The following is a 17,214-nucleotide window of genomic DNA, read 5'->3' as shown; positions in this document are numbered from 1 at the left end:
AAGATTGCACAGGTGAAGTGCTGTTTGCACATCTTGTGTTAATCGGCCAAGGGTATACTCTCAACATGACTGGTCGTTGGTGATGATCTTGAGCAGTGACTGAGGTCGCGTGTGTTAGGTTTCTGCATTGTAAGCATACGCTCTTTTTCCTCTACATCCTGTGCTCTCTGGAAGGAGGAAACCACGTGCCGTACACACTTAGGGCCAGGATCTGCAGGAACCCTTGGGGTGGTTCTACGTGAGACATTTGTCTATAGCTACTCGTTCATTGATTCTTCATCCATTCAACCTTTTTATTGGAGAATGGTATTAGAAACAAAGTCTAGTGCTAGGCTTGCTTGTTGCTACTGGGTGTTACTGCTTCTGGGCCTTCTCACTGGGTGGACCAAGTGTGTAGGCTAATCCTGTATACACACATATCTGGAACTCTTCTTGTATGGAACTTCTTAAAAAAAAATTATTTATTTATTTATTTATTTATTTATTTATTTATTTATTTATTTGAGAGAGCGAGAGCGCGAGCAGGGGGAAAGGCAGAAGGAGAAGGAGAGAAACTCAAGAAGACTCCACGCTGAGTCTGGACCCCAACGTGGGGCTCAATCTCATGACCCTGAGATCATGACCTGAGACCAAGAGTTGGGTGCTTAACAAACTGAGCCACCTAGGCACCCTTGTATGGGACCATCTTTGATCATATTATCCTAAATATGAGTGTATAGTGATATCGCCAACTTGTATCCATCACCGCTTGGATCATGACCAAAACCTCCCCTTGGTTTTCTGAGACCTTCCACTCCAACCATGAGGTATTTGGCTCCCACCATCCGCCATCCATCTACTTAATGGCTCACTTCCAGTGTCTGTGTAGAGCTGCGTCAGAATTATTAATTCGAGGGGACACAATTCAACCCATACCAGCCAGCATCTTTGGCAGCCAATGGTGAGGATGACAGCTAGAAACGGGTCTGGAAAGGACAAGCTATATAACTTACAGAGCTTGCTGCAAGACCTAAAAGGGGACCCTTGCCTAAAGTCCATGGGGAATTCCAAGAAAGTGACAACAAAGTATTAGATCAAACCCAAGGCACAGTGGGACTGCCCAGGCTTCACACCCACGATCCCACCGGGTCTAGAGACATCGGGAGAGGAGCTCTATAAAGAAAAACCCTGTGAAAGGAGGAAAAGTTAATGCAAATTCCAAATTTATCATTTATTCACTATCACTTACCTTCTCCTTAATGTTATTACAAACACAGCAACAGAGTGTCTGCAAACGCCGGGACACAGTCCTAAGTGTGCGTTGGGTGGTGTGGATACAGAGGTATTTGCTGTATCCTTCACACTCTTGCGTCTTAAACACTCGATGACAAGTTCACAATGAGGTCTTACCCTGTGCAGCTCTCACTCCCTTTCTCATGCTCCGTCTCCTGGGGCGATGGCCCACCCCCTGGTGAAGCCCCTTGTCGTGGACACTCACGGGGTCCCTGAACTTGGGGACTCTCAGTTTTCCAGGCTCGGCCTTGGAAATTTCTCACTTGGAAGCGAGTGTGGGTCTTGCCTCCCTTCGGTCCCGGCTTTGTGCTTTCCCAGATCTTGTAGCATTACAGAGACTTTGGTCACCTCTTTCTCTGAACAGAGACCGCCCCACCCAGGAGGGTGGAGGAGATTGTGGCTCGATTGTTGTCTGGTGGGGGAGACTTTGGGCACTTGAGCCGATGACCTCCTCCCTCAGGAACGTGGGCAAGTAGCACAGAATGAGACAGTCATTCTCGGAGTTGAACCCCAAAGCCAAGAACAAAGCAAAGCCGGTTACCAGAAAGTGACCCCGCAGAGTGCATTCTGTGCTCTCCACTCCCGAGACGCAGGGCACAGTCTTCTTCACAGCCGGCTCTTCATTAGCGTCAACCCCCCAGCAACTGTCAGTAGGTGGTAATGAGGAAAATTGGAGCAGCATTTGGGTTATGTATGGTGTTTAAATTAATTCCCTCACACATCAATGCATGCACGCGGCCTCTCTTCTCTAATTGATAATTGTACACCAATTAACTTACTTCTGAGGGTCATTCTTGAATTCTAACCATGTTCCTGTCACATCCCTGGAGATGGAAATTCACTGCAGATTTGCTAAACCCTGCTCTGGTCTCTCCTAGGATTCTCAGGCAGTTGTTCTACAAGGAGCTTCCACACCAAAGGCTGGTGACCCAGCCACGTGTCCCTCCCGTCCTGAGGCCCCGTGGCCATTCCCATGTACCTCATGCTCGCCATGTCCGAAGCTGAACGTGTTGTCTTCTCCAGCACACTCATCCTGCTCTCTCCAAATCAGTGGATGGCCAACCCTCCACGAGCCAACCAACCAGAAACACCCTTGCTCTACCCTCCAACTGTACCCCCCATCGGCCACTGCATCCTGGGGACTCCAGCTCCTCCTGGCTCTCCCACTGGCCACTCCGCCATTCACCATCCTTCCCCTTGTCACATCCTCACCATTTGTCCTTGCCGGCACGGTGTAATCTCCCCACCGCACCGTCTGCTTCCGTGTGCTCTCACCACCAACACGCTCCACGCACCGTGGCCAGGAAACCTTGGAAGTATCACCACGTGCCCGGCGTAGCTGCCTCCAGGCGGGATGTTATTTTCTCACAAAGTTAAACACACATCTACCAAACAATCGAGGCATTCGTGCCCGGGCCCTCACCCCATAGCAATAAAAACACGCGTTCATACAAAGGCGTGTTTGTAGCCCCCAAATACGAGAAATGCATGTGCCCACAAACGAGAGCACGGATAAAAAGACGTGGTGTGTCCACATGTGGACCGTGCTCAGCAATGGGAAGAAATGAATGGGCAGCCTGACATGATATGTCTGAATTACCACATTGAGAGAAAACAGCCCATCACAGAAGAAGGTGTAAATTCCGTGTTTGAAGTTCTAGAAAAAACAGATCTGATGTGTAGAGATGGAAGCAGATCAGTGGTTGCCTAGATGGGGAGAAGGGTGAGATTGGCGGGATGGGACACAAAGGGGCTACTGGGGACAGCAGGAATGTCTTGTGCTGATTGTAGAGGTGGTTACACGGGTATATACATGTGTCACAATTTGGTGGCATGTTAACAGTTAAAATGGGTCGTTTTAGGGCACCTGGGTGTCTCAGTGGTTGAGTGTCTGCCTTTGGCTCAGAGTGTGGCCCCAGGGTCCCAGAATCGAGTCCCATGTCAGGCTCCCTGCATGGAGCCTGCTTCTCCCTCTGCCTGTGTCTCTGCCTCTCTCTCTGTGTGTCTCTCATGAATAAATAAAAAAAGTCTTTTTAAAAAAATGGGTTGTTTTATTGCATGTGATAAAAGGCTTCTCAGGCTCCCCGTTCCTTTTAGATGAGAACCAGCTTTTTAACATGTCTACACAGCACCACTACCCTGTCCCTGCCTCGCTGTCCAGGTGCTTCCTTTGCAAGTCTCTCCTGCAAGGACAGAAAGCCCCAGAACGCACATGCCAGCTTTCCATCTTGGCCTTTGGACAGGCTTTTCGTCCGCCTGAAGTGTCTGCTGTGCACTGTCTCTGTCCCACTGCCCCAGTCTGTCCTTAGACCTCTGCTCAGACATCACCTCCTCCAGGAAGCTGCCTCTCACCGGAGCCCCCACACCTGAGCCAGGAGGTCCTGCAGCATCAGTCCTGCCATTGCTCTGGACACAGGGCTCCGAGTCCCTGCCTGATGGACGTGGAGCCTTGACAGCATGGCGCTGTCCTTCTGTGGCTGTGTCCCCAGAGGTGGCATGGTGCACACCACCCAAGGAATGGCCAGAGGTTATTTGTTCAGTGAATGCATTTGTTCTGGGAATGCAGTGTCTATGACTCCGTCAGCCACGGCATGAGCTGTGCTTACACTCTGAGGCTTCGGCTCTGCCCCAGGCTCCCCACTACCACCGCCACTGCTGTCCGTGGCCTGATGAGTGTTACTCTGAAGGCCTGGGCCGGGTTCCTCACCTGGGGTCCTGCGTTCTGCTCCGCGGTCTCCAAGCGTGCATCTCAAATACTTTCTGCAAAAAACCCCATTGCTTTGTTGTCAGGTTAGCCTCCTCATGTGGAACCAACGGGTTGACTGGCCTTGTGACTTCACAGGCCACCAGCTCCCAGGTGAGGGTCCCAGCAAGACTCGGTCCGTCAAGCGAAGCCCTGCCAGCCAGCGACCTCAGGGCTGTGAGAGCACATCAGACAGAGGCTTCCCAGGAGCAAGACCAGAAGCCGCTCCGACTGGGAATACCTGTGCAGGAAGCATGCAGGTAGCCCATGCACGCACCTGTGCACAGACCTGGGGAGGGGCGGGCGAGGGGGGGGGACAGGCATGCAGGTGGGCAGGATGCCTCACCGGGGACAGGGAGCAGGCCGTCTCCTCTCACGTGCCATCCTGCAGAGACAAACGTTGCCGATCATGTCTAGGTTCTCGAGACAGGACAGGGTTGTTCTTTAATCTGAATCTCTTTAATGTGACCCCTAGTACAAAGTGTTTGAATTTTTCATGAGGAAAAACATAAAAAATTTAAATTTCAACTATTTGGAGTGACCTTCTGATAAACAAACACCTGGACCTGCTGGCTCCCCTCGGGGGGTGCGCGGGGCTCACCCCAACGTCCTGGGGTCAGCCGGCCAGAAGTAAGCTCCGCTCCAATTAGGGCTGAGAAGGCTTTTGGGGGTGGACTCGGGAAGCAGCGGAGTTTGTTTTGAGAGGCAGGTGTCAGGGCTTGTTGGCGTCCTGAATGCTCACTTTGGGTTGTATTAGCTTGAATTTTTTATGTTTGCCCTCATGAAAAATTAAACCAGAACGTTCTTACCCTTTAGCAATGCTCTTTATCATCAGGATTGATAAAGCAAGTGAGTTCCAAGGAGCCAAGAAGCAGTTATAATGTGCTCACGATGTGTGAGATGCTGAAGGCAAGAGGAAGCTGGCTCCCTTGTGCACCGCTCCCCTGTCCACTCCCGCCAAAGAATGGAGGCCTGATGGCAGGCCAGGACCGGCAGCGTGTGGCAGACTGTCCGGGGCTGGACAAGAGCCATGGGAGTGATTCGATCTGTAACCCTCGGCATTCTTTGAACAACACAGTGAGGAAGGTCAGGGTCCCTTCCCAGCGCGGGGCTTCCTTTGACGCGCCCTCATCATGTCTGCGAGACGGTGCCAAGTCCGCGCCGACCGTCTTCTACTCCAGCAACAATAATGGGGTGGCTCTTTCCCTTCCAAGGGGGCAGAAGGCCCCAGAGCAGCAGACAGAGGGATGGCCCCCTAAAGATGTCCACATCCTAATCCTCACAACTTGGGAGTATGTCACTCCAGGCAGACAAGGGAATTTGCTAGTGTGATTCAGTTAGAAATTTTGAGACGGGGGAGGGGGTCGTCCCGGGTTACCCAGGCGGGTCCTGGAAAGGGAGGTGTGAGCATCAGAGGCAGGGTGATGCGGCGGGAAAGAGACTCGGCGAGCCATGGCTGGGTTCAGAGGCAAGGGGAACATGATCCAAGAATGTGGGCGGCCTGCAGGAGCTGGCAGAGACAGAAGGCCGGATTTTTCCCAGAATCTCCATGTGCTAGTCCGGGGTCCTCTGGGAAACAACCAAAGGGAGACCCGGAGATATCTAGATCTCTGTCTATAGCCATATCATCTATATCTGTATCTCTGTCTACCTCTAAATCCATGTAACTATATGTTACGTATGTAATGCATAGAATAAATAGGGACTACACATATAGGATTTATTATAGGAAGGGCTCATGTGATTATGGAGGCTGAGAAGTGCAGGATGGAGACCCAGCAGAGCCAGTGGTGAACAACCCGAGTGCAGAGGCCCCAAGAATTAAGAGGCTGATGGCCCAAGTCCCCAGGAGAGTCCGAAAGCCTGAGAACCAGCAGCTCTGAAGCCCGAGGTCAGGAGGCTGTCCCAGCTACAGAAGAGCGAGCAGACCCTTCCTCCACCCCTCCCTTCTCTTCAGGCCCTCAGGGGCTTGTTCTGTGGCCTCTGCAGGGGTGCGGGTCTCTTCTCTGCTGATCCACATCCTTGTCTCTTCTGGAGACCCCTTCCCAGACCCAGCTAACGTCTCGCCAGCTACCCCGGCCTCCCTCGGTCCAAGCAGGTTGACACAAGCTTGAGGACCCCACTCCAGAAGGAAGACCACCCTGCCATCACTTTGGCTTTCAGTATCCTGAGACCCAGTGCAGAATTTGACCTGTTAGATGACGAATTTGTGTGGTTTAAAGCCACCGGGTTTGGGGGATTTTGTTACAGCAGCTGTAAGGCACAGATACTCGGGACGGGGAAGCATTCCTCGTGCGTGTAATTTGCTGCTGCTCAGCATGCAGGGCAGGGCTCAGGCCCGATTCTCCCTGCTGGGGGTGCGTGGTGCTGGGCACATGGGCTCCTTTCACCGAAAATGCAGATGAGCCCAGGCCCTGAAGGTCGGCAAAGGGATAGCATGTTGGAGAGTATTCATTTGGCAAAATAAGTATGGTTACCACTTTCTCAATAAATATTAGCTGAATGCAGGTATGAATTCCAGGAAACTCTGAGACGTACCGACTCTGCAACACATAACAACCCTGAAGGATGAAAGTCCCCCTACGCGTGTAGGATAACTGAAGCTCAAGGAATCAGTTTATGGAGTTTGCAGAGTTTTCTGCTCGGGTTTATGGAGCAGCTAAGACGGGCGCTGGGCCGTCCACACCAAGGGACGGTCCTTCCCCTGTGAAAACAAAGTCCTTCAGATGCTTGCTCACTAACAACCCACAGTGGCTACGTTGTTACTGCATCAGAGTCGTCAGGTGTGTGCAATCGTCTCCCTAATCCGTAAAATGGGCATAAGAGTGGTGCATCCCTCCCAGGATCAGTGAGGCGCTGCTGCTGAGACGGCGTATGGAAGACACTTAGGCTTGTCTCAGGTGGGGAGGCGCCCGCTATATCTCGCCGTCCCTCTGTGTCGGTTCCCTGGGCCGGAGATCACGACACATTTGTTTATTTCTCACTGACCCAGACAGGTCCCCAGCAGGATTCCATATGCGATAATAATAATAATAACAATAATAATGATTAAAACCCTACCATTATAATGAATTCCAATGTCTATCATTCCGTTAGAATTAATACAAAAGAGGGACGCCTGGGGGGCTCACCAGTTGAGCAGCTCTGGCTCAGGGTGTGATTGTGAGGTCCTGGGATCGAGTCCCACATCCTGCAGGGAACCTGCTTGTCCTTTTGCCTGTGTCTCTGCCTCTTTCTCTGTGTCTCATGAATAAATAAATAAGATTTTTTTTAAAAAAAAGAATGCTTTAGAATTAATACAAAAAAGACTAGAATGGGGCAGAATGGAGGTAGCAGGGAGAACGAAGGTTGAGGAGGTCTGGAAACCTTCCCTGGGAATGTGAGCTCTTTCCTAGAAAAGCCACCTCCAGAGGGATATCTGGGACCCCAGGGATATGTGGGTTTCTCCCTGAGGCGTCCGATGATCCTGTGAAGATGAGTGTTGGATCACGAAGAACAGATGGCATCGTGCGGGATCTGATGGTGTCGATCGCACAATACAGAGGCAGGCTGTTCCTAACACCGCACAGGTGGGCGCGAGGTCTGTGCTTCACCCAGAGGGATGGGGTCCCCAGGGCTTTGAGAGGACGTGATGGTTAGACACCTCACCAACACGGTGCTCTTCGTGTTTCATGTGGGGGAAAGAAGAAGCTGAAAAGAAAGGAAAACACAAGTAAAGGAAGGTCGGCAGAAGCTCGTTAATTCCGAGGCTGGCAACCTGAAATTTGTGAGCATTAAGATGTGGGTCAGAAGGAAGCTTCCTTTTCCCTTGTTAAAAATTGATCAGCAGATGAAATGTGAACAGGGATGGCTGTAGAAGGTGCACGCTGGCATCTGCAGGAGAACAAATTGCTTTCGAGGTTACTGTGGTCACAAACACACGGATCACAAGAGAACAAATAGGAATCGTATTCTGAGTTCCTCTCCTTAGCTGCTAGTTTCTTGATGTATCTCCACAAAAAGTATAAACTAACATACATGCATGAGCATTTTCGGACCTGCAGCTCCCACTAATTAACACGGATCTTCTAATGGGGTTGGTTTATGTGGCGTATACGCTCTTCTTCAGAGGACTCTGGAGGTTTGTGTAGATGCATGTGGGAGCGGGAGTCTGGGGAGTGTGGGGGCAATGTGAGTGTGGTGGACGCAGAGGTGAGTGTCTGCTTCTCCAGAGGTGCCAGGGCGGGGCACGGGGAGAAGGGGGGAAACACGTGAGGATTGTTGGCGCACCTCGGGGTCTTAGCACACTCCTGAACCTGAGTGTGGCCTGGTCATGTGTCCCAACCCTGGTCATGGATGGAGTCTGGTGTGCAGTGGGATGATTATAGAGGGTGTCCTGAGGATCCATCCTGTGCTGGGGGCGGGGGTGAGGAGGAGGAGGGGGAGGACATAGGGAGGAGGGAGGAGAGTAGGGGGAGGAGGGGAAGGAGAAGGAGTGGGGAGCTGGGACTTGTGCTGTGATGGGGTCATGATCAGCAGCCCCATTACACTGCCCCTTCGTGGGGCTAGATGGCCAGGCCTCTCCACTCTGCCTCTATCCGTCATCAGACGGCACTATGGGGAGGCGTCTGGTCCCAAGCAAGGAAGGCCCCCCACCCCACCTCCAAGGCAGTTCCCAAGGGACTTCCAGCCAAAGATCCCTGTCCAGCAGCCCAACTTCTGTGGTGAGGGTGGTCTGGAGAGCTCAGCCCCTGCCCACCCAGACTGGCTTAGCCCCCACTTCACATTCGATACTGTTTCTGCCTCTCTGGGGTCCCATGGGGTTGAATGGGAGACTAGACAAAGCACTTGGTGCAGCGGCTGCTGTGGACCCAATGTTTGCGTCTCCCCAGAATTCCTATGTCGGAACAGAACCCCCATGTGATGGGATCTGGAGGTGGAGCCTTTGGGAGGTCATGTGGGTGGAGCCCCCACAAATGTCTTGTTTAAAAGCCTCCAAATAGGGACACCTGGGTGGCTCAGCGGTTGAGCGCCTGCCTCCGGCTCAGGGTGTAATCCTGGGGTTCCAGGATCAAGTCCCACATCAGGCTCCCCACAGGGAGCCTGCTTCTCCCTCTGCCTGTGTCTCTCCCTCTCTCTGTGTGTCTCTCATGAATGAATAAATACAATCTTTAAAAACTAAAATAAAAAAAAATAAAGGCCTCCAAATTTATGTATCTCGAGGTAGCAGCTCGAGCTGAAGAGGATCCTGGCACGTGACGTTAGAGAATGTGAATGCGATGGTTTGTCTTCCGTCCCGTTAACAGTTGCAAGAACTATGCTACCGTTGTTGTCACCGTGATTCAGATCGCTTGACGGTCGCCCAGGGAAAGGCCATCTGAGGAGTCGCCGCAGCTCAGCAGCTCTGCTGCGAGGACCACATGCCAGACAGGGGTCAAGGTGCACACGGGCTGAGCACACAGCAATGCTCGGGGTGACCCCCAGACGCCAAGAGTTAGGGTCACAAGTCTGTTTTGAAATTTCCGCAGTGGTTCTGTCTTGCAGGCATGCAGAGCGTTTTGAATCGCCTCCTGATTCGCACCGATTGTTCTGGTCCTGCTGGAATGGTGAGCGCATGTCTGATGCTCAGGCAGATGCCGTGACCTTCCCTGACGCTGTCTCTAATAGACTGAAAACCAAGGCCTGTCCTTCCTCCGGCGGTCAACCGAGAGCAACCCCAGCACCGGGGGACCAGCGCCACGCAGCAGCCTGTGATTATCTAGAAATCCGGGTGTTTCCAACTGCAACAGAGGTGGAAAAGCGTTTCGGTGGGTGCTTTTTATCCTCATAGCACCAGCATTAGAAGCACATGCATAATTGAAAAACTATATATTTTCAATTATTGTGAGTTTCCCAAACAAGAGAGGTTTTTGTGTGTGAATGTTAAATGCAACCAGGTGGTCATTAAAATCTTGCCTGTGTTGACATTTCCTTCAGCTCTGAAATGGAGTTAAATTTTCTTAGTAAATGAGACCTCTTGGGGAATAGTTGTTTTTTTTTTTTTTAATAGAAAGATTTAAGCAGTTTTCTGGCAAAGAGAAAAGAAAAGAAATAAAGAATAGGGTCGGGGAGGGGGATAGGTTTCAATTTTACTACTTGTTTTGGAATCAAAGTCATAGCCAATATCCCACTGAGATGAAAATTGTTCCAGGCTGGAAGAGCAGGGCTGAGAATGTGTGTTTCTGCGAAATGTATTGACATTATGGTCTTACTAACTCATGCTAACACCCAGCCAACAGCATTGGGCAGCATTATCTAAAATATCAGATATCTATTCTGATATGATCTCATTATTACAAAATTAATTCAGATCCTTGTAGGATGTTTTGAAATGCCTTCCAGAAATAACAAAACTGACAGGCTGATAAATCACATTTCAGTGGTACCTTCATGAAGAGTCAGAAGAAATCAGTTTGATCTCCTTAGATGCGTAGTTCAAGGCCGAGATTGCTTCCAGCTCTCTGATTCCCCGTCTGGAAAAATATCACATAACAATCAGTAAGGCTGAGGCACGTCAGGCCTCACAGGCCCCTGATTAGAATAATTGATTTCTCATTAAACTCCTATCCATACAGGTCTGACTTCTTTTGAGTCCAATTGCAACCCCTGCACCTGACTTTCCAAACCTCTTCTTAGAATGTCCGAAGAACTGAGGTTTCGTTCGTTTTCCACGTACAAAGCGAAGGACCGCCTTAAACACTACGAAGGATCTGATCCTCAGGGCACCTGCTGACACTCCCGATGATGCTGTCGGGCTGTTCCCGGGGCCAGGTGAGGAGAGGCGCATCAGGAGCCCCTCCTGCCGGGGGCTCTGGGTCCTGGGAACCCGGTGGCCAGGCACACCTGCACGCACGCCGCTGCTGTGACAAACATCCATGCGGTGCCCAGGTGCCAGAGTCCCTGTTCCTCCAGGTGTTTTGGCAATCGAAATAAAAAAGCTACCTGGCTTTCTCCAAGTAACTTTCCTGCTCTCAGACTGCTCCATGTGTTTCTTCACTCGCTTCTCGGTGTCTCTGGTGCATTTTCCTGCATTACAGCTGAGGGGGCTCTGCAGCCAGGCTGCCGGGGGTGGAATTTCAGGTCCGTGTCGTGGAAGTCTCTTTTCCTTTCATTACCTCCCCTGTAACGCACGGTCACCCACAGAATGGACCCAGTAGGTTTTGATCCGAATTAAATGACCTGGTGGCTACAAATGGCTCAGAACTGCGCCTGGCACACGGCGCGTCCTCGGGGTGTGACTGCTATTTACGATGGTTGTAATCAGTGGAGTGTGCGGCTTTCATTTGTGGTTTTGGTTTATTCCTTTGAAGAGTCTGCAACTCTCTACAGGTTGATGGTCCAGTGAACAAGGGGAAGTGGAAGGGGAGGTGGGTGAGGGGGGGGATGGGGTGCTGGGTGACAGGCACGGGGGGGCACTTGACGGGATGAGCACTGAGTGTGACACTATAGGCTGGCAAATCAAACTCCAATAAAAAAATATACAAAAAAAAAAGAAACGTTTTCATCTCACCTTTTATAAAAATGATGATACGTGATCACATTTTCAGCTCTTTGTCCCAAGAATCACACCTGAGTATGTTCTAATCCACAGGCCTTGATACAAAGTTCCATATCCGTATGGAAGGAGATCATTTCGACAACAAATGCTCATTTTTTTCCCCACAATTACACAGAGGGCCATCAGATCCCAGTTTAATGGTTAAAGAAAGAGGCGCCACGAGGAATGGGAGCTTTGAAATTAAGATCTGGACTTTAGTTGAGAGTTGGGCTTTTGCATTTGCAGCTGTGTGGGTCTCTAATAACATCCTCTAAAGAAGCTTCTTATTTGTTCTACGTGTTCCTCAAATTTCCCAGCACGATGCTGAGCAGAATCAGCACGTCCGTAAATGTGTCTCATCTTCTGTCCATTGGTCCCAGCGGGGCTAGAAGACCTCCTCCACGTGCCCCGCGTCCCCGGATGTGGCACAGCCTTGGGTTCCAGGCTGCGGGGAAGCAATAGGACAGAGGGTGGGTATGAGGGGCGGTCCCTACATCGGGCTCCCTGCTCAGCGGGAAGGCTGTTCATCCCTCGGGCTCTCCTCTGCCCCTTTCGTCCTCTGTCTGTCCATCAAATAAAGAAATAAAATCTAAAACAGAAAAGTAAGGTTGATTTTCTAATGAAGTCAACGTATCTCCATTTCTATAATATTTACACATTTGACATGTTTCGTTTTTATGGCATTAAGTAACCTCACCAGGAGATGGTGGCACAGTAATGTGACTCAGAGGCCCTGGCCTTCCTGGCATGAACACCCTGACTCTGTCTAATAGGTGGGGGTCTTTCCAGATGATGTCTGGAGATAGTTGCTGTTGACACATTAGAGAAGCTTACTTTTACTGCTGTTGTCCTAAAACAGCATATTCCTCAGCCATTGGTAATGACAAATACCCACCATTTGCTTCGACGTGGATGGAACTGGAGGGTATGATGCTGAGTGAAGTCAGTCAATCGGAGAAGGACAAACATTATATGGTCTCATTCATTTGGGGAATATAAAAAATAGTGAAAGGGAATAAAGGGGAAAGGAGAAAAAATGAGTGGGAAATATCAGAAAGGGAGACAGAACATGAGAGACTCCTAACTCTGGGAAACGAACTAGGGGAGGAAGGCAGGGGGTGGGGGTGACTGGGTGACGGACACTGAGGGGGGCACTTGAGGGGATGAGCACTGGGTGCTATGCTATATGTTGGCAATTTGAACTCCAATAAAATATAATTTAAAAAAAATAAAAGGAAAAAAAACCCAGCATCAGGAATGGGTATCTCCTGCCGTCATGTGTCATCAGGCACGTCTCGGCACCCGTCACAATCACAGCTCTGCTCTGCTCTGGGCTCTTGACACGATTTCCATCGGACGGTTGCTATGACTTCATTTCTGGAATGAAGTCCACAGGTCAGCGTGTATTTTAGATATTTTAACACTTAGTGGAACTAATGGATATCTTGCGAATACATTTTGCATCTCCGCCCGTAAGTGAGACCTAAATTTCCCTTTCCTTGCTCTGCCTTTATCTTGTTTTGGCTTCAGGGTTATTCTAATCTTGTGAAATTAACCGAGGATATTTTCATCTGTTTTATACACAGTCTCAAAGGACAAAGAAATCTGCTTTTCGGTTTGTTGACATTTGCTTGAAATTCTAGCCTGGTTCGGCCAAAGGTTTAGGGATCAGGGATGGTATAATGTTCAGGATTCGTGGCGCCGAGGGATACCCGTGGATTTGGGAATCTATTTGTTTTCTTTGTGAACAGGGTCTAGTTTTGTCCGTCGCAGGGGACGTGGTTGGTCCTGGATCCTCCACCCAAAGGGGGAGGCTTAGCTCCTGCCTCAGCCCCTGCTGCTCTAACAGGATGCCATAGGAGGAGTGGCTTAAACAACAGACCCTTATTTCGGACACCTGAGATGGGGGTGAAGGGTGGATCTGTTCTGGGACGAGGCCTGCTCCCTACCCAGCAGCCTTCCCATGTGTCCTCATGTGGCCGGGAGAAGATGCTCTGGGGTCTCTAGCTTTTCTTATAAGGACACTAATCCCATCACAGAGGCTCCACCCTCATGACCTCATGTACCCCTAATCTCCTCCCAAGCACCCATCTCCTGATCCCATTCCACTGGCTTAGAGCTTCAACATATGAATTTGGGGGATCCGGACATGCGGCCATGAGAGCACCTGCCATGATGCATCATCCGACGTCATGGTGATCGGTGAGACCCAGGTCAGCCCTGGAGAAGCCAATGGTCTGTTGGGAAATTCACTTCCAAGGGGGAGAAAGCATGAATGTGAGAGCAGGAAATGTGCCATCACCCAGTTTGGGGCCATGGGACCGGTTTCAGCCGCCGCCCTGCGCCCGGAAGAGAGAACCGGGCGGAGGAGGCGGGAGCCCCCTTTGCACTGCTGATTCCTGCTGTTCTGGGGCCCGGCGTGAATGTGCTGATGTGTCTGTTTGCTCCGGGGTCCCTCCTGCGGACCCTGACTGCCCTGCCTGTGTGGCTGCCGGCGCGAGGGCCCCAAGGATGGGAAGAGGCCTTCGCTGAATTACACCGAGACTCAGGGTTCAGCTGGGGGATTGGTTGCTATGGACTCGGATTTACTGAATATCGGGCTGCAGGAGGGTCCCCCGGGGTCTGGACTCACAGCCTCTTCCTCACCTGGCAGCCCGGAGACACCGAGGCCTCGGCGAGGCCGAGCCAGCTGGAGGCAGAGCCGATCTTGCGTCCCGCTCAGGGTCTGAGTCTCCCACCTTTTCTCCTAGGAATTCCCAATGGATGAATTAAAATAATTCTCTTTTCTTTTTTGCTTGTTTTCATTTTGTTGTGTTTTGCATCAAAGGACCTTTTAAGTTGAGAAATTAAGCGGATACATTTGGAAAACAACAGGACATTTTCCCCCAACTATCTTCCCGGTGTCCCCGTCTGCTAACCCGGCTGCTTCCTGACCTTGCGGCTGGCCTTCCTAGGGCGCAGGGAGTCGCGGGGATGCGTCCCCCTCGGCTGGATGCTCTTCCCTCCTGTGCACCTGGGGGGTCCACACATTCTCCCCCATGCTTCCCGTTCCCACCGCCACCGCTGTAGCAGCTATCTCAACAGGAGGGAGGAATAAATGGCTTAAGAATAGCACATTTAGGGCCCCTGGGTGGCTCAGCAGTTGAGCGCCTGCCTTCGGCCCAGGGCGTGATCCTGGAGTCCCGGGATCAAGTCCCGCATCGGGCTCCCTGCATGGAGCCTGCTTCTCCCTCTCCCTGTCTCTCTCTCTCTCTCTCTCTCTGTGTCTCAGGAATAAATGAATAAAATCTTTAAAAAAAAGAACACATTTAAATTTCTTTAGCTACACAATTAACACATGGAAGCCTTCTCATCATGAAACGGTGCACACGGCAGGAGCGTGCTGAATGGAGAGTTCAAACCCCTTTGAACGTGACGCTCTCCTCCTCGGTGATCTTTAACCTGGAAGAGCCAGTCCAGTCTGTCTTCAAGGAGTGTGGTCACAGAGGCAGGCACACAGACATATACATTTTTCTTTTTTTGTACGTGTGTTAGGAATTAAGACAATGTCTTCCTTTGGTCCGTGAATAATACTTATGCTGTAAGGATCAGGGATTCTCATCCCAGGAGTATGTTGCTTCCATCCCTCCCCTACCCAATACACACACACATATGCACACACACACACACACACACACACAACGGGGCACCTTGAGTGATGTCTGGGGACATTTTCAGCTGTCACAATGCTGGGGCAATGCTGCTGGCACACCGTGGAGGTTGGGGATGCTGCTAAACATCCCCCAGGGCCCAGGATGGCCCCACCACAGAGCATCACCCAGGCCCCAGAGTCAGGTGCTGAGCCGAGAAGCTTCTGCTGGTGCCCTGGGGGTGGGTGCTAATCAGCCAGGCTCCGATGGATACCCCGGTGGCTTCTCAATGCTGCTGCAAAGCAATGCCATGGTGAGCGTCCAGGGAGCCGCCTTTCCCGGAGACAGGACGGGCAAAGTGCTGAGGCCAGGTCAGCTCCCTGCAGACCTGCTGACCTGCCCCGCTGTCCCAGGCTCCACATTGTATCGTCTGCTCCTTGGAACTTCTTCCTCCTTCTTGTGCATCTAGAACATTCCTATTCCTCTTCAGGCCTTCCTTCCTTCAAGGTCTCGCTCTCTAGGCCTCCTGAGACCCAGACACAGCACGGGTTCTTTCTCTGAGTGCCGTCAGGTGAGCCCGTGGCCCCTGAGAGACCCAGGCCCGCACCAGGCAGCCTGCGGCGCTGTGCCCCGCACATGGCACACCGCTGGGCACGGCGGCAGGCACCCAGACAATGTCTGCCGGATGAGTGGGCGTGGGTCCGCATCCATCTCCACGAATGCAGTTGTTTAAATACGCCCCTGTTGCCTTCTTTAGACGGCGCCCACATTAAGAACAGGGGCTGAATGAATGCTCGTACCCTGAGAGGCGCAGGGCCTGACCCCCGGAGGCGGCGTGAATAAAGGAATGAGCGCGGCCGGCTAACGATGAACGAGTGGATGAAGTGGGCCACCCCACCTGATCTGTGCTCACCCAAGGTTCCTGTCCTCACGGCCAGCCTTGCTCCTCATTTCACACCCAACCCGTGGACCATTCAGACACCTGGTACTTCTTCCCTCTGAGCTGTAACCGCGGTGCCCTGAGTCCACTCGCCCCGCTCTCACCCCGCGGTCTTTGCGTTTGCCTGGCTCGCTCCCTCATCCCTCTGGGTGCTCATCGTTTCAGCCTCAGCCCCCACGCCGTGCTCTGCTGGAGCCCCCCTGCCCTGCCTGGGTGACACGCCCTCCGTGCCCCTGACGCCCAGGCCCCCTCTCTGCTAGAAAGCCTAACCAACGCCGAGAACGTGCCCCTCAGGCGGCTCCTTGTCGGGTTTACCAAACTCCCAAAAGGTAGAGGTTCCCTGGTCGTGTCTGCTTCCTCCTCATTTTTAGCACATCAACTGCCACCCCGTGCGTGCTCATAAATATTTATGGCGTTAGCACAAGTCTTCCTGCCGTGCAATGAATCATGCTCGTCTGGGACATCTGACTCGTCCTACCTCTGCGCTCCCCTGGGGACCCTTACGTCACAAGGCTCCAGGCAGGTATCTGCCATTTGATTGAATGGCTTTGCTCAGGACGTAGTTGACTCAGAGTAGTTGCTCAACGCAGAAATGATAGGGTCTGGGAAAAACAGTTTGATAATAGACTTCCAGTGTTTCCCGAGACTCAATTATATATTATTCTCCTTCGTGATGTTCCGTATCTGCGTACTGCTAGCGCATCTGTAACATACTGTTTAAAATAACTCAATTTTAAATCTAAATCAATTTATTTAGTAATAAAACTTTTATTATTATGGTAAACGGAAAACCAGTTTTATTTGTTATAAACAGAACACCACCTTTCAAACTAAGTGCAATCAAATAAAATTCCTGTTAAATCTCAGCCACGTAACGAAGGCTCTGAGCTTGCGTCGGGGGCTCTTTGTCTTTGTTGTAGAAGGAGAGCCGGTTGGGAATCTGCACTCCGGGTTTGCACGACGCCTCCGTTGCGGGAGGCCAGGTGAGGAGTGCGTGAGGTCTCTCTGAATCGTCGTTTGTCACACCTGCCCGTGAATCTGGAACTACCGCTATTCAATGTTAAACTTTAAAAGA

Source organism: Canis aureus, chromosome 26 (genome assembly GCF_053574225.1).
Source record: "Canis aureus isolate CA01 chromosome 26, VMU_Caureus_v.1.0, whole genome shotgun sequence".
NCBI lineage: Eukaryota > Metazoa > Chordata > Mammalia > Carnivora > Canidae > Canis > Canis aureus.
The sequence above is the reverse complement of the archived record's forward strand: the minus strand, read 5'-3'. Positions refer to the sequence as shown.